Source organism: Euprymna scolopes, chromosome 14, assembly GCF_053919585.1.
Source record: "Euprymna scolopes isolate OS-2025 chromosome 14, ASM5391958v1, whole genome shotgun sequence".
Taxonomy (NCBI): Eukaryota; Metazoa; Mollusca; class Cephalopoda; order Sepiida; family Sepiolidae; genus Euprymna; species Euprymna scolopes.
In genome coordinates, this window is record NC_136495.1 from 58,565,581 (window position 1) to 58,584,916 (window position 19,336).

Genomic DNA, 19,336 nt, shown 5'->3' on the forward strand with positions numbered 1-19,336 from the left:
TTTAACCCGAGTATCATTCTTTTGTTAAGGAGGTGTAATATGTCGTTAAACGCTCCTCCTGTCGGTGTCAGTGGAGGCAGCGAGCAGAGAAGAAGAGATAGAGCCCGGTGGAAAAGGAAACTAAAATGCAGGAGTAGGAGAGGGGAGAGTATAAGAGGCGGAAAATCGTGATGGACTTGGGGTGAGGGAAAAGTAAATAAATGAATAAATAACTAAATAAAAGCAAAGAGAATGCCGACATAAAGATGGAGAATGGGTCTACATATCAGCATGTTACTCATTACCTACGTATATATTTACCTAGCTGCGTCACTAAATAAGTTGTCTGTTATGAAAAGATGGAATGTTTATTGATTCAGCTATAATAATAGTTATTATTAGTTATCGTTGCTGAGTAGTGTGTCCGTCTGGTGGTGACTTGAATATCCCACAACCATTGGAAAACCCTAATAGACCACATTCAGTATGAATCATTCTTAAACGTTGCATTCATGATGGGTGGTGGGTATACAAATTATTATCGCGATAGCTACTACTACTGCTAATATTAAACATCATCATTCATTCATCAGAATTGCGCCAAATTAGCGTTAGCATGTCAGACATGCCATAGGAAATATTTACATTACTACTACTACTACTACTACTACTAATAATAATAATAATAATAATAATAATAAAAATAATAATAATAATAATAATAATAGAAAAAATAAGGTCTGTTAAGAAGGATATGCAACCCCTGTAAGGATGCTTGCAATAGGATTCAGGTGTGAAAGAAGGTATAGTCATCCCAACGACACATCTCTTGTAACGGTCCTGCTTGGTTCCGGCAGGAGGAAGACTATTGCGACTAGAGACAGTGCCGGAATAAGCAGAGTGTTCTTCCACATACAGCAAATGATATTCCCAGAAATTAAGGAAAAGAATAAGAGCGCATGACAACACAGATCTGTAAAGCAGAGTCGTTGACAAGGTTGAATGAAAGACGGATGACACACTGTTGAGACAGGGGGTGGGAGAGCAGAATTGTAAAGAACACAAGAGTCAAACGATTTCGAATGATTTCACGTTTTCGAGCGGAGAGAAAACTAAAGTTTTCAGATGAGTGTCTTTGGAAAATCAGGCGAATGGGTCACTGTTAACTATATACGAGGGGCGTGCAATAAGGAATGCCCCTGACCCACTTCCAGTTGTCTGATCTAGCTGAAATTTTGCATGTGCAATGATTTATATCTCTACGGATTATGTGACAAATTACAGCTCGGAACTGATTGTGGTTTCTGTTTTACAGGTGTTTGAACTGAGTCAAGTGTGGAATGGAGTCTGTTGAATGTCTAGCAGTGATATGGCTTTTGTATTTGAAAGGACACGCACCACAGGAGACTTTTGATGAAATGAAAGAAACTTATGGTGATAATGCCCCATCATATGACCTTGTAAAACGCTGGTATCGTAAATTCAAACATGGTCGGAAGTCTGTGGAAACAGCTCCCAGACCTGGCCACCCCCCTTCTGCCATTGATGAGGTATCTGTCCGTCAAGTTAAGGCTGCCATTTTGGAAGATCGGCGCATTACTATTCACCAAATAGCCCAAGATGTCAAGATTAATACAGGGTCTGTGGAAACTATCATTAATGACCATTTGCATATGCATAAGGTGTCTGCCAGATGGGTTCCCATGTTGATCACACAATTTCAGAAGCGAGAACGCATCGAGTGCTCGAGGATTAAGTTGGAGATGCGCCAAGAAGATGAGTCAAAGTTTTTCAAAAGACTGATTACACAGGATGAAACCTGGGTCCATCACTATGACTCAGAGACCAAAGCCCAGTCAACGCAGTGGAAGCACTATGACTCACCACCTCCAAAGAAGGCAAGGGTGCAGCCTTCCGCTGGCAAGATCATGCTCACAGTCTTCTGGGACCAGGACGGAGTAGAGGTGACAGATTTCCTGGCAAAGGGTACCACAATTACAGGAGCCAATTATACTTCACTTTTGAGGAAATAAAGGGTAGCTATCAAAGTCAAGAGGCGGGCCAAGATCAGCAAAGCTACATTCCTCCTGCAGGACAACATATTGCCAGATCAGAAGCACAGGCGTGTGGTTATGAAATCCTACCCCATCCTCCCTACTCTCCTAACCCTGCACCCTCTGACTTTCACCTCTTCCCAGCCATGAAGTTTTTTAAAGGAAAGCGTTTCCCAGATGATGCAGCCTTGATTTCTGAAGTCACGTCGTGGTTTAAGGACCAACCTGGGGTGTTCTATAAAAATTGTCTCCAGAGCTGCATCAAACGATGGGAGAAATGCATAACTCTGGGTGGTTCCTATGTAGAGAAAGACTAATAACTGCGTCAAGTTTCCTTGCTCTACTGCTATGGGAAGTGGGTCAGGGGCATTACTTATTGCACGCCTCTCGTAAGAAACTGATAATCTCAATGAATGGCTTTGTTTGTGCATTTCACTCATTTCCTTAAGTTAGAAAGTTAGGTTTAAGAAGTAAAAAGCTAGCTACTACTTAGCCTCTCTCTCTCTCTCTCTCTCTCTCTCTCTCTCTCTCTCTCTCTCTCTACCTCTCTCTCTTTTGCTTTTTCTTTCTCTCTCTCTTTCGGGTAATTTTTTCAAAATAAACACATTAAAGAACACTCAGCGAGCGTCTCCTTCTGTCTGTCTTTCATTACGAGTGTTTTATTCGTCTTGTTAAACGATAAACTTGTTGAATATCATACTTTATCTACAAAAACTTTTCAACATCATACTTCTTCTACAAGAAGCGTTTCCATATGAGTGCTCTGCAAGAAAATTTTCGATATCATATTTGTTTACAAAACCTTTTCAGTATCATAATCCACCTTTTCTTTCCTTCACATATTTAATACACACATTTTCGCTCACGTTTATTAATACATTCTTCTTCCTTTAATTTGTAAAATATCCAAACGAACTTAATAATCCAAATATATTTGTACTAGCACGTTGCCAATGCTTATTCACATTTCCAGAAACTAATTACCATATATATATATATATATATATATATATATATATATATATATATATATATATATATATATATATATACATGAACAAGATGTTGTAATGTATATGGTTTGATTTGAACAAGATGTTGTAATGTATGCATACGATTCCAATTCCGGTTCTTAAACAGATGAGCATCGGCTGAAGAGAGCTTGATATGGATACCTAAAATGGTTCCCTATTATCAGGTTTGAAATCAACGATACCTATGACTTATCTCATATAAACTTTCTGTAAATAAAAAAATATAAATAATACGCTCTTATTTTCGGAATTTTTTCTCAAAATAGAGCACTCTGTGCAAACCCTTTTCTCCAAAAAATATAACTAAGTGTGTGTATATATATATATATATATATATGTGTGTGTGTGTGTGTGTGTGTGTGTGTGTGTGTGTGTGTGTGTGTGTGCTGGTGTTTTTGTCTGCATATACAGGGTGGTCAAAAAGTCAGGTAACATTTTAAAGAAAAACGATATTAGCAATACACGTATATTTAAGTACCATACATTGAAATATAACATGAAACAAACATGAAATATGTTTATTTTGTTAATTGTCGTCCATTTCTCTCTATCAATCGCTGGAAGCGATTAACCACTGATTGTGTAACACGTGTAATCATGTCAGCTGATATCCGCGCAATCTCCTCTTCAATAAATAACTTTAAAGACGCTATTGTATCAGGCTTCTTGCCATAAACGCTATCCTTTACATAGCCCCAAAGCCAGAAATCAGGAGGGGTAGTTTATATATTACACTCAAATATTTAAACAAATAATATTAAACGAATAGAGATTATAATGGATCATATTGTTTTTTCTACCTTTAACATGTTACCTGACTTTTTGACCACCCTGTAGTTGAAACTACGTTGCATTGATTTTTCATTGTCCCGTCACACTTTATCGTGTAAATGTGACCTGGTAGATACGATTGGCCGACTACGTGAAATATAAAGTTAAGGGTTTTAAAATAGCGGTTAGTGAAAGAGTTAAAGCAATTCATGAGATTCAAATCAAGGTTATAGATAACGAAATGAGCCGGTGATTGTTTTCTATTTGAGTTAATAAATGAATAGTTTAGTTATTAATCAATCCAGAAATATTTCGCAAATTCGTTAATGATAGATTTCTGTCTAAACAACAGTATGGATTTACGCAAATATCTTCTACTAGATATATTAAACGTCAATTCTGAACGCAAAGGAAGGTGAAGCTAGGGCCGTAGCTTTTGAGATATCCAAAGGCTGCAGAAAAGTGTGGTATGAAGGTATTCTAATGACAATAAATGTGTACGGTATTACTGGATTAATTATCCCTGAGTGGCTTCCGGGCCTTGATAAGTGGTGACCACCATGTAAAAAAAAAAAATAATAATACAGTCAGAATTTTCTTATCCAAGAAAAGAGACAGGTTGCCTCCAATCGCTGCACATCTAAAAAACATTAAATTAATGCACTTGTGCTTTGAGCTTTTGTTATTTATGATGTTTATAAACGACTTCCCTGGTGCAGCTATGTATTATGTATGCATATTCTAGACATATAGGCATAACAAAAAAACGCATACGTATGCAAATCAATAGCTGACTCCTTATGAATGATCTCAATTCTGTAGTTGAATGGGGACATAAAAGCATTAAATGTTGCTAAGTCAAAACTCCTATGCTTTAATAATATTGGCACTCTATCTGAGGATCCATCTAAACTCTTCTCCCTAATATTCACAGAAAATATGAATTAGAAGAAATACTTCCAAGTTACTGCAGAGAAAAGTAGTCTATTTCTACCGTGTTCACATCTCCCAATATATTATATATCTACAATGCTGCAATTCGCCCATGCATGGGGTAATGTCTTTGTGACGTCACCAAATGACCCGCAAAATAGCGTCGCCATAAGGCAGTCCCGTTACGTATGCCAAAGGGGAATTAAAACATACCATCGGTGTTAGAAAATCAACGACCTTTATTTGTTTGTTGACGTGCGTAGGTTGCCGAACCCCCATGTCATGGACAACGGCACGTGCTTTCTGAGAGAGACACCTTTTTCGCGTTAATCGTATGCCGGAGGGCGAACGGAAAGTCTCTCGCGTGCGAGAATGAAAGAGACGAAAAGTAAAATTCAACACAGGCTGAAACATGATTAAAACGGAACAACCATTTATGTAATCGTGAAGAAGGCAACTCTCTCATTGGATGATATAAGGCTACCAATTGGGTGTACGTAGAACACGAAAAAGAGAAAGAGAGACAGACAGGCAGACAGAGAGACAGATGAAACAATGTTTCAATCCAAATGGAATTAAATAAATAAATTCGTTGCGACCTATGCTTATAAACGCGGCTCCCCGCGAGAGCCATCGAATATTCAAAATCGCCGGATTGATTTTATAATGCGGACCGGATTTATTCAAAAAGGAATAAAGCTTTATAGTTTCTATGAACTATATACAATAATTAATGTCCCCCACGTGGACTTACCTACTGAAATAGGTTTCTGTCTTGTTGCTCTCCGTTCTATTTTTCTCTTAAATCTCTTTTAAACAAAAGAATACCTTTGTATTATAATCGATCTTGGTTAATCGAATTTAAATGTCTTTAAAATTAACGTATTTATGCAATGCGGTCGATCAAAATGTTGATTCGTCCTTATATTTATACTTAGTCCAATGAGAAATGCTTTCGACTAAGGAAGTCATTGACTGTCGGTTTCCGATATCCTGTGATCTTTAGCATCGATCGTCTTCCTGATACTGAAAATTTTGAAAGACTTTTTTCTTAATTAATAATACTCATCTGATCAATGAATTCCAATAAAATGATAGACTTTTTTCTATCATATCTGCTTTTCTTTTTGTATATCATTTTTCTTGCAGCGCTATTGAGGTGTTCATTTTTCTAAAAAAAATAAAATATAAAAAAAAAAAACAAGAATAAAAAAAATGATAAAACTCAATTCACTGGATTTTGTGTTCTTTCCATTTTTTTTTTTTTGTTTTTGTTTTGTTTGAACTTTTATTCTTTCTACCAACCTGCCAATCTCGCTCTATTCTGTAACCGTATGCACAGAAGCTCTAACAGGAATATAAGAACTTTAGTCCATACCTAACTCAGTATCATATTAGGATCTCCGCTCCCATGGATCTGATATTTGATAGCATATAGTTTGGTGGTGCATTTCTGATAGCGGACTCTCCAACTTATGGCCAAGCTGGAACAGAGTTAAACAATGCTCTAAATGTTAGTGCTGGGACTGAGGTTTATCCAAAACACCCGAAACTGGATCGGAGATGCAATATTGTCAAATCCGTGCTGATGCATCAACCACTGTTTTTCCTCCTATATATTGTTAAAAAATATATTCTAATCTAATAAATCCTACACTGTCTGACAAGCCTCGTCCTCTGTCCAATCGCTGCAGTTTTATTTTTTTATCTCCGTGTTTGTTTTAGAAATATATCAATGTAATGTGTTCGCATGAACTTGTTTTCTGGTGCCCCTTTGACGTGGGCTTTTTAATCTATTGAGCTGATCAGTTCTTGCGGGATATTTTATTTTTGTTTTAAATGAAGAATTTTCAAATAAGTAGTCGTTACGAAACCTTTACTTTGCATATCATTTTTAATAGTTTTTTTTTCTATATCTAATCGTTTGAATTATAATCGTTTTAAAACTATTATGTCTTCTTTTCAGAACGTTGATTACGAGATTGAGACAACCCAAATTCGCACAATTTTCTTATTTAAATTCAAGCTAAGCTGAAAAGCTGCTGAACCAGCTCGCGATATGAACGAAGGATTTGGCTCAAGAACCACTACTGAACGCAGAGTACAATAGTGGTTTAAGAAATATTTTTGCGGCGATAAGAGTCTTAAAGATGATGAGCGTAGTGGTCGGCTATCGGATGTTGACAACGATCAATTAAGAGCCTTAGTCGAAGCCAATCCATACACAACTGTTTGAGAACTTAATTTTGAACTAGATATTACGTATACGATGATTTCTAAACACTTGAGAGAGATTAGAAAAGACAAAAAGAACGATAAATGGTTATTTCACGAATTGAATGACAACCATAAGAAGCATCATGATGAAGTGTCAGCTTCCATTCTTTTACGCAACAAGAACGACCCGTTTCTCGACCGGGTTGTGACTTGCGATGAATACCGGTGACGCTCAACTCAGTGGTTAGACACCAACGAAGCTTTACGACACTTCCCGAAGCCAGAATTGCATCAAAAGAAGATGATGCTGACTGTTTCGTTGTCTGCGACCGGTCTCATCCATTACAGTTGTTTAATGCGGGCAAAACCATTATCTTGAAGAAGTACTGTCAACAAATAGATGAAATGTATAAGAAAATTCGACAACACTCAGAATCAATAAACAGAAAAGGCACAATTATCCTCTACGACATTGCCCGACCGCACGTTGCTAAACCGACCCTACAGAAATGAAACGAATCGGGCTACGAAACTCTGCCTCATCCGCCATACTCTACAGACCTCTCACTTACCTACACTTACCGACTACCCCTTTTTCAAGCATCTCGACAAGTCTCTGCGCGAGAAATGCTTCAAAAACCTAAGCGATATCAAAAACGCCCCCAGCGACTTCATCACTACCAGAACGTAAGATTTTTACGTTACTGGTATTAATACAATTGTTTGTGTTGGAAAAAGTGTGTTGATTCTGATGGTGTTTATTTCCATCAATAAATTTTTGAGTCGAGATATGTTTATCCGAATTTTAAAGTTAAAAACCGTAAGAACTTTCTTGCTGATCTGATAGTAGCGTCTTTTCCAGAACAGTTATACTTCGAACACACCCCTCCATCTGATCACTGATTTCATTACTGTTCCAACATGTGGAATTAGAATGCCTCGGTAAACATGGCTCTCGAATCACAGTTGGCCGTTTTCGTCTCAGTGACAATGTGCTATCTTTTTGGAATGACAGTAAACAAATGTGAGAAAGAGATTTTAGAGAAGAGAACGGAACATACCGCATCACATTTCGCAGTTTTGTACTTTTTCAAAGCAGTAATCAGTGCTCTGAGCGACACTTTCCCAGATGTTGCAATAGTTTTTTTTTTTATGGCATTTGACATTTTATTTATGAAGAAGCCTGATAATCCATAATCTATAATAGTATTACGATGGAAAAATGCGAGCATGAAAAGTAATATGGTTAAACTTAAACATGGAAACGTGAAGGACTAGTTGTTAAAACTGGAAAAGAAAAGGACAAAATATTCTAGTAAAAATATAGTAAATTTAAAACTTAAAATATTGCAACATTAAAAAATGATCATATAATGTTATAAATTGAATTAAAAAAGCTTGACCATATTACTTTTCATGCTCGCATTTTTCTATTGTAATCCATGATTTTTCACTTGTTCTCTGTTGAATTTCAGTCTTATTTTTTGCCTCAATAAACATAATATACACATATGTGATAACAATGTATGGTGCTCATCTGATTTCATTAAAATCCTCCTAATTATCTCCCTTTCATTCTTTCTGTTTTAGTTGTTTCTTCTCTTTTCGCGAGAGCGGTTAATTGGTAGCAACCGTAGTCGCAGAAGCGACGTGGTTGCTGTGGAAAACAGTGATAAAAAATGTCGCTCACCTCCTTACGTTTTTTTTTACGATTTGGAACACCAGTAAATTCATCATAATTTTTGTTTTACTGAACGAAAATTAAAAACTTTTTTCACAATATAGCTGAGGAGGTGATCTGTACTGTAATAATTGTTTGAAATTTGGTCGAAAATTAGTGAACGGTAAAGCTTTAAAGCAGTTCTAAATGACTAAAACTGCCACTTAACAATATATTCAGACACAGTAGTGTTTGTATGGATGTATACTTATCTCCAGACTTCCCGAACAATAGCTTAGTCTGGAAATACTAAACCAACGGCAGTTACGCCTTCATCTACGTATGTTTGGAATGTAATATTCTCGTCTTTCACTCGTTCCTTTTTCATTCTTCCCTTAATCGCTCAATCTTTTTTTTTGTTTTCTTTTTGTCTTTGTTATTTTTAATTTTTTTGGCACAAGTTATTTACTTCTATTTTTCTATCAAATTTATTTTCAAACAAACGTCTGAACATCACTTATGCTTATAAAACGACATTGTCACTGTTGGTTTATTATTATTTGTGCTCACTAGGAGTTTTCACACGGGTAAGTATCAGTGATTACTCACTGACAATAATGAGTGATGTTCCTTGATCTCTTTAGTTTTCTAGTTCCTTCAACTTCTTCGGTAACCTTGTAAATTGCGTTATCGCAACAGCCGCTTGTCTTTGATTTCTCGCTAGCTATTACAGTTGGTCTTCACTAGAATTTAGGTGGCGATGAGCCTCTCAAAGATCCTAGTCATCTTCGTATTTTTCCAGTGAAGGTTTGGTTGGTGCTTTGTCTCCTCGGTGTTGTCACCCTTCTTTCCCTTTCTCAATTTGGTGTGGCATTAATCTATGCCGACGCGACACATTTATTTTGGGAAGGTACGTAGTTATATTTCACATTGTTTTTTCTAGCTTTTCTTTTCTTTTTTCCGTTATTTTCCTTTATTTATTTTTAATTTTTTCGTTTTTGAAGTTTTTCTTGTCTTTGCTTTATTTCTATTGTGGATTTGTTGTTGTAGTTTCCGTAGTTCATGTGGGTTAGTTTCTACATTCTAGGGATTTCCTTAAGATGTCCTTAACATTTAAATACTTGACAGACTGAGGTCATTTTCCAAGGTATTGGGAAGCATTTTTCCTTAAGGCTCCGTTTGAACAACTTTGTTAGTGTTGGATCTAGTTCCGGTTGCAGCTTCTTCAGCAAATGATTGAAATGTCAGAACCAGTTGCTTTGCTAGAATCAAGGTTCTTGATAAGTTTGGAAACAGTGATATGGATGTCGCTCAAATTATTGACTGTGCTGAGAATAAAGGAAGGGGTATGCGGTTGTTAACGATAGGAGTTTGATGATGATGATGATGATGATGATGATGATGATGATGATGATGATGATGATGATGATGATGATGATGATATTATTATTATTATTATTATTATTATTATTATTATTATTGGCTCACAAGGAGTTTTCACACAGGTCGTCAGAGATCTTTCCCTAAAAACAGCCTGTGGTGTTCACTGGAAGCTGAGTGACATCAAGTCTCCCGAGGTTTCCAGTACTCTCCACCTCTTTCGATAACATTTGCAAATAAATTTGCATTATTGCAACTGCTGCTTGCCATTGATTTCTCGTTTGCAGCAGCTATTGATCTTTGCTGGGATTTGAGTGACACTAAGCCTCCTCAAGGTCCCAGTTTTCTTCGCACTTATTCGGCTGAGGTCTGGTCACTTCAGCAGTTTTCCCTTCCTCCTTGACTATTTGGTTATTTGGTCTCGCTCTTTTGGGGGGAGGGGGCGGTGATGTAGCAATGGGGGTAGGATTGGCTTAGAGAACTTATAGATATATGGTTTCAGTGTTCTTAGTTCCATGTAGTGTTTCATGTTTTGTCTTTGCAGCATTTTGTCTGACCCGCAGTTGTTGCTCCTGTGGGTTAGTCTCCACATTCAAGGGTTTTCTTAATATTTCAGCTGTTTTCATTATTGTTGTTCGTTGTATTTTTCCAGTCATTCCTTTGATTCTAATTTCCCCCATTCTTTTTTCAAATTTTTCTGGATTGTTCCTAGTGCTCCTACTATTATAGGCATTATTTTGATTTTCTTCATCTTCCATATCCCGTTCAGTTCTCTGGCTAACTCTGTGTATTTGCTCCGTTTCACCTTTTCTTTGATATTCACCCTGTCGTAGCAATGTCTACGATTTGACAGGATTTTTTCTTTCTTGTTAAGGATTACGACATCCGGTCTTCTTGCTTAGATGGGTTTATCAGTCTGTATGTCCATGTCCCATAGGACTTTGTGATTCTCGTTTTCAAGTACTGTTGCCGGCTTATGTTTGTACCACTTTTCTGTGCGTTCGAGATGCAGTTGTTTGCATAATTCCCAGTGTACTATCCTTCCCATTTGGTCGTGTCTGTTCTTGTATTCTTTTTGGGCCAGTTTGCTGCATTCACTTATTATATGGTTTATCGTTTCGTCTCTTTGTCAACAAAGTCTACATTTGCTGTTTTATTGTGTTTTGTCAGTTTTTGCTTTGATGTTGTTGGTTCTTATCGAGTAGTCTTGTGCTGCAGTTATTAGGGATTCAGTTTATCAACTTAAGTGTTCTTTTCGCATCCATGTCCAGGTGTTTTCCTTATGTTCATTTTTTGTCATCCTTATGAATTTTCCGTTTAATTGCTTCTCTTCTCACTTTTCTTTTCTTGTCTTATCCTTTGTCTCTCAGTTTTCTGTTTTGTTGATTTTTTCCGTTTCTTTCGCTGCTATGATTATTATTTCAGTGTTTTGCTGTAAGTATTTTTCTAGTTCTTTTTTGCTGTCATTCACACAGTCTTCTATATTAACCAGTCCCCTCCCGCCGTTTTTCCTTTTTACGTAGAGTAGGTCAACATCGTCCTTCGGATTTAGTGCGTTATGCATGGTCATGTGTTTCTTGGTCTTCTGGTCGAGTTGTCTCAGTTCTTCTTTAGTCTACCCAATGAACCGTCCAGAGTATCTCATTAGTGATACTGCCCTCGTGCCCTCATCTCCGTTTGATTGTGTAGTTCCATGCCTTCTGTCGTCTCTAGTTTTCCTTTTCTTATAACTAGTAGTGCACACTTTTCGATACCAACTCCATTTGGATATCCTGGCTGAAGATCCTGGTGGTATTTATTAATGTCTCTAGTTCATTTTTGGTCCTTGCGAAGCGTTTCAAATCGTCCATGTACATCACGTGGTTGATTTTTCCTCCGTGTTAGAGGACTTTTATGTGGCTGGGCACTTTCTCAGTATATTGTTCAGGGGCATCATCATCATTATTATTAATTTTATTATGATTATTATTATTATTATTATTATTATTATCATCGTTGCCATTGTCATTATCGTTGTCGTTGTTGTTAATAATAATAATAATAATAATAATAATAATAATAATAATAATAATAATAATAATAATAATAATAATAATAATAATAATAATAATAATAATAATAATAATAATTGCTTTTTGTTTGGAGCACAATATGATATCTGCTTTGATACTATACTTCATCTTTTCTGTTCTCGAAGGATAAATCATTCAAGGATGAGTTGCTTTTTGGTAATTTTGTCCTAATCAAGAGTGCCTAGATTTATTCCATATTAAAAACCAACTTAATCTGACTATGTTTGTGTGTAATGCAAGTAAACAAAACTTGTTTTCATGAAAGAGCACTACATATTATATGCTAGTTGATCCATCCGTAGGCATAAATGACTGATTTTCTGCGATAACATAGTTTTACTTCTTTTTCATTATAAAAATTTCTAATGAAAATCAGCCGTTTCCGAGTTACGAGTAACCCTAATTATATAATATAAAATTTTACAATGACGTGTATTCTCTCAATGTAGTATTGTAATCTGTGTTTTTCTTTTTTTATTTTGTTGCTTTTTTTTTTACCAATTCGTTTTCGTCTTTTATGCTTTTTCTTTATTCCTTCTTATGCAGTTTTTTTTTTTTTCAGTATACATTAGTGTTTCTTGTTTTTGTTTTGTTTTTTTAATCTAAACAATTAATTGAAGCTTGTCTGGGATAATACTCGGGATAGATTGAGAAGAATTATAGGTTATTAGGACCATCCGTAACTTCAACATTCTGACGTTCGTAAATGAATGTTTGTACAAAATAGTCGTTACGGAATTGAATTACCCAACGAAGAAGTTATGTCGCGCAGCAAGAACGAAAATGCTAAGTATCGAGTGATTTTGGTAGGCCATTCAATCAGACAAAATGAGATGAATGATGAAGGAAGAGTTAAGAGGAAGCAAGTAAAAATGTTCTAATCTAAAAGAAAATACAAATGATGTAGAAAATAGCAAAATAAAGTAAATGGACGAGATAATACCTGGGAAATGTCTTTTGTAAGATAATCAGAATAAGTAGAGAAAAGTGAGAAATCTGGATGAGGAAAACATGGAGAGGTGATGACAGTGCATCCAGCCTCCGAGCGACGAGATGACATCGATATACGTTGAACGGTGGAAAGAGAAAACAAAGCTGAAAAAAAAAACAAAGAACATCATTTATTTTTTCTTTCTTTCTTTTTTTTATTGTTGTTGTGCCGTCACGGCTCTCTAGGGGGCGCGAGGACTGCGCAAAGACGGGTAATGAAAGACTAATTACATCAAGCAACATTCGCTAGAGAGATAACAGGAGGATTAGCAAAAGAAACAAGGAATTCCGAAGAATAATAAAAAAAAAGAAAGGGGGAGTCAAAAAAAAAAAACACAAACGAGACAGAAACATCTGTGGAGACAAGAGAAAGATTAAAAATTGGACTTTTAGAATGCTGGTCCCCACCCCCACCTATGATGAACCCGGAATGCCGAGGCTGCTTCATACAAAGATTATAGCATATTTGATGTAATTCTATTTTCTGAACCAGTAAATGTTTATTATTTTCGTAGCATGATTATTAGCAGTAGTTTTACGAGAGACGTTCCAAAAGTAATGCCTCCTATTTTTTATCACGTCCGAAGGAATCACAGGGATTACAAATTGCACTCTTATCATGACTAAACATATGCATTTGTGACATCGAGTTTCATGTCTCTGTTGCAGGTATTGACGGTCTAAGAAAACAACTCCTATCATGGACGTGCGCCAGAAAGAAGAGATGAGTAATTTTTTCCTGCATGAAGGATGTCAATCACTCATCTTTTCTTCTGGCGCACGTCCATGATAGGAATTGATTTCTTATACCGTCAATATCTGCAACAGAGGCATGAAATTCGATGTAACAGATGCATACGTTTAGTCATGAAAACAGTGTAATTTTTAATCTTCTGTGATTCATTCGGGCGAAATAAAAAAACAGGAGGCATTAATTTTGTAAACGTCCCTCATAGAACTAATAATTATGATACTAAAATAATAAACATTTACAGGCGTTGTGGAATGTTGATTAGTTCAATTTTTATTTTTCGTGAATGGAGGAATTCAATAACGCAACATTCCACAGCGCCCGTTGAACGCTTATGAAGCCAACAAATTTGACGTTAGCACAGTTAGGTGGTGGGTTTGTTGATTTTAAAGTGGCGCAGAGATATGAATGACAAAGCGCTCTCTGAACTTTTATGGCTGGAACATCAGAAGTCTGGCAAAAGAGCATTGAGAATGGTGGTGATAAATAAATTAAGGAGCACAAAAGGTCGCTCGTTTTAAAATTTTTCGTACCTCTTCGATTTTTGAGTAAAGAAAACTAGACTTTACTTTTAGAAGGATTCTCGTATGATAAGGCGCACTCTGTACGTCCCTGCATAGCCATTGTTCATTCCAGACAAAAATGAATTGAGAATGGTGGTGACTATGTACCGGATAAAATTCTGGAGCACAAAAGATCGCTCGTTGTAGTGGTACTACTCCCGTCTTTGTAGTACTTCAACTTTTTAAAGATAAAAATAGGAAGCATTACTTTATGAACAACTGTCGTAATAGCAGTAGTAATTGTTTCATTGTTTAATGGACCGCCATACCTTATCAAAACTAACAGCCACGAGGGAATAAGTTTTAATGATAGCTAATAGAGTTTGGTTACTTGAAGGGACGGTATATAATATAAATCTGCAGATATTTGATATCCAGGCGACTATGCTGTTGCTGTGAGCTCATTTTTCAAACTCCTCGGCTTTACATTCACAGGCAATATGAATTGGAACAAATAATTGAGGTTATTTCCAAAGCTGCCGCAAAAAGTTTAATTTCCTCTCTGTGGTCGAAAATGACTCGCTCCAGAGAGTATTCTATGTCTTTACAAAGCCACAGTTCGACCATGCATGGAGTATTGTTGCCGCACGTTGCATCTACCACTAGTATCTCGATCTTAGACAGGGTTCAAAAAAGATTTCAAATCTAATAAATCTCGCACTATCGGTCAAGCTCCAACCTTTGTTTCATCGTCGCAATGTTACATGCCTTTGTACAAGTAGTCGAATGTCAGCTGCTTTGATGAAAAATTAAAAATTATGGAAATTGTGTAGCATTTGATTATATAAAAGGGGAGCTCAGCAAGAACTTGTTCACATTGGACTTGAAAACAATCATCTTTAGTCAGCTCGAAGGAATGGAATTCCATAGGTGGCTAATTCTAGGAAAGAAACTTTGTTCGTGGAACGTGCTTAGTTCAAGGCACATATAGATAGTGGGGGAAAATTGTTGACAGTGGTTGTGGCTAGACGAGTGTTTGTTGTGAATGTTCTGCATGAAGGAACGTAGACTGAAACTCAGTGGAGCGCTTTCTATGAAAATAATGATAAAGCAGAGATAGACTCGTAACGTCTCTTCTGTAAGAAAGAAGCTTCAACGATGAGGATGTTCGTGGCAGGAAAAAGTTATCTGCGCAGGTCCTGACAAGATGTGGCAACGGTACCCCATCTTAAGACGTATTTGGCTTTTAAACGGGTAGGCGATTGCGTCAGAAGTGAGATGCCCTGTGGAACGGTAGAAAATTGCCAAGATCGGAGAATGGCAAAGAGTAAACGTAATTTCGTAAAGTGAGGACGCCATGAGCTTTGTTCTGCTATGGGATTCTCCAGTAGGAAACGCTCTGTCACAGAGAAATGATTGTTAGAGGATTACTTAAACATTAAACAACGTGATCTTTTTTTTTTAAGGTATTCCCTTATATTCTTAACTGCTGGGAAAATTGTTGTTTAAAATGACTAAACGATCAACCGTTATAAGATATTAAGTTTCTTTTTTTTTATTAACTTTTATTCATTCCATACAAGACATATTGCAACTTGAACGTAAGGGGCTAACATTTCGAATCATATATACAGGGACACTATGTTCGTATTACGTTTAAATTTCTGCGTGTCAGTACAGTCAGGGAAACAAGCGACTAAGAGGGAATTTCAAAGTCTAGCAGTTCAAGAAAAATATTAGCTTAGAAGGTTTTCTTGCATTTAGAGACCTCTACAGTCAAATGGTGAGATTTTGCCACTTGTCAGGTAAGTCGAGATACTAACGTCGAAGGGGGCACAAGTGTTCGAGTTTGGCAGAGCATATTCCATTCAAATACTTGCAAAACAAGCAGGGAGATGCATCATAGTGGCGACAAAACAAGGGTTGACACTCGCTTGATAGTTGATAGAAAAGTGACTCTTTTTTTTGGAACCTGTCTAACAGGGAGAGACGAATAGTCAGTGCACCAGCTCAGATATGGCAACAATACTCCGTGCATGGCCGAACTGTGGTTTGTAAAGATAAAAGATACTGACAGATATGAGTAATTTTCTAGAAAGCTCATCTTTTTTGCATCAGCCTTGGCAATATCTTAAATATATTTGTTCCAATTCATGTTGTCTGTCAATCTAAAATTAGGGAGTTTGAACGAAGATTTATCACGTAGTCGTCACTAGGGCTATGACAACAGCATATTCTTTTCCTTGTTTTGATTCTCAGGTATATATTCGTTGATATATTATGTTTTTATGTAGAGTGATGTGGTTCTCAGTTGATTAATTGTGTCTGTGTCGGATTTATATTCGAGCGGTACTGTTTTTTTTTTTTAATGAATTCGATTATTTATACGAAAGTGCATTTTTACCTAAATGTGAGTTGAGAATAATTTTCCCTATGACCAATCTGGTACCGCCAAATGGGGAGCGGCATATGTATTGTTTTTAAAATACAATTATCTACTGTATATATATATATTATTTGTTACTGTATGTCAGGTCATTTCATATGCTACTGGTACCATGTAACCCAGTACTACCTGCCTCATGGTCGGGTCACCGGCGACTAAACTGGTTCCCCCATCAGAATTGGTTGGTGAGAAGGGTGGCTAGTCTCCCTGAAGGATTAAAAACAAGACCTTCCAAATGGAAAATTAAACCTTTTTTCCGGGGTCAACGGCCAACTAGCACCGTGTGTGTTTGTGTGTAGATATGTGTGTTGGGGTGGAGAGGGTTCCCGTAAGCCGTGGTGAAGGCAATCTTTCTAGGGGAAGCAAATCTCTGATTTAAAAACCATAAAGCGGGAGACCAGTACCCGCATTAAGCTGGTCTTCAGTTTAATTTGTTGCTGGCTATCTTGCTCTTGCTTGTTGCTGGATGTCAATATTTTCAACCGAGAGAGAGAGACATAGCTGTCGTACAAAGCTAAGACTCTGTAACATCATTTGTGTATAGATACTCCCTCAGGCATTTGTCTATTAAAATGGTCCTGTGGCGATGGAAGTCATTTTTGGGCTCATGGACTTTAAGTGCGTGAAGGAGTGGCACTCGTCTGACAAGACGTTGAAATCATCATATATATATAGTCATCCACATACAGTACTGTTTCGCTGTTTCACAGCTCATCAGTGCGGCTAGACAGGCAACTACCTCAAGCCAGGATTGAAACCCGGCCGTTTATACGGCAGTCAAGGCTTCTAACCATTACGCTATTGGCGGCTGCTTGAACGAGTAGTGAGTTTAACGATGTTTTTATATCGTCCGAAATATATATATATATATATATATATATATATATTTATTTATATATATATATATATATATATATATATATATATATATGCGAAATGTCATACTATTCTATTACCTATCGAATTGAGTCTTCTCGATTATTGGTATCGGAAAATGTAAACAAATGAATGTGTTTTGCAATCACTCATTGGAATCCTGTTGGGAAAGCAAATAGGGGCTCTTACTCTACACACAAAAAAAAAATGCGAAAAGCAAATGTCGCTGTTTTGCCATCAACTTTTTCTTTTTTATAACTAATAGAATCCGAAGTATTGGTCGTGGTCTTGTTTCTTACTTCAGAATGTCTCTAAAAGGTAAAACAACGAAAATTATATAAAATGTTGCATTTCATTCAATAAATAATTTTAGGTGTTTCAGATGTTTACAGTTTGAAGTTCCGCTTGTTAAATCAAACGTATGCAGGACAAGCACATAGTCTGCATGATCGGTTCTTCGTTTTCCTCTTTTTTTTTCTCCCCTTTCGATTTCTTTTCCCTTTTATCCAACTTTTCTCATCCTTTCTCTCATCCATCTCCGTCTTCTTCTCGTTCTATAAATCTTTACCTTTCTCCTTCCCCTTCTAGTGCTCCACCACCTTCTTCCTTTCTTGTTATCTCATCCTCCGGTGGCCACAATACCGGGTGCACTTCACTTTGCCTCAATCTGCCCCTTTTACTGTCTTGTTTTCTATTGCATTTACTCGTGGCATAATCTTGTTTTTGAAAGATTCGCGTTTGTGTTGATCCAACTTGAAGCGTTGCAATCTCACGTGGAAAAATAATCAACAAAATAGGTTTCAAGTAATGCGGCTGTACAATGGACATGCGTGTGTACATATGTACACATAGACAGAGAAAACAAATGTGTATATAAACTATGAGAGATTTGCGTGTGTATGTCCACTTACATATTTAACGGGTAGATTATATTGTATACAATTTAGTTAGTTGAAAAAAAAACAGAAAATGTGGCAGTCGAGGGATCATCAAGTCACTAAACCCAGGATAAAAAATTACTTACGCTCTGCGAATATATAAAGAAACGTATATGATGTCACATGAGTCGAGGAGAAAGGAATAATAATAACAAAGGTCTGTCTGTTCGGAAAGATGTGATGTGTCGGGCGTATACTGATAGGGAATGAAAAGATATAATTAATTAGTGATGTCAATCTCTGCTCTCTGCTCCTTACACAGGTTAGTGAGTCGGAATGAAGATCAGATCGAATAAATAACTATAATCAGATTTGCGTTGTGTTAGTCATGTTTTTATGTATATAAATAAGCAACTCTAATCCATGGATAGGCATTCCCTAGATATGAGTTGATGCAAGAAGAACGGTCAGCAAACATAGTGTTGATGTTATTAAACAACCTGCTTTCCTCATCCACAACAATCATTGACCCCGAACACTGTGTGCCTTGTACTTCTTCTTTTTTACCTTCTCCTCTGGCGTATCGTCGTCTCTCATATTGGCCATTGTCGAAGAGGCAAGCAGGGATTCACAAGTAGAAGAAAATAAACACCCCCCCTCGAAAACACAAACTCCGACAAATCCTGCAGATAGTCGCACTTTGTATGTGTGTGTATGTATGTGTGTGTGCGTGTGTGGGTGTGTGTGTATGTATGTATGTATGTATGTATGTGTGTGTGCATGTGTGTGTGT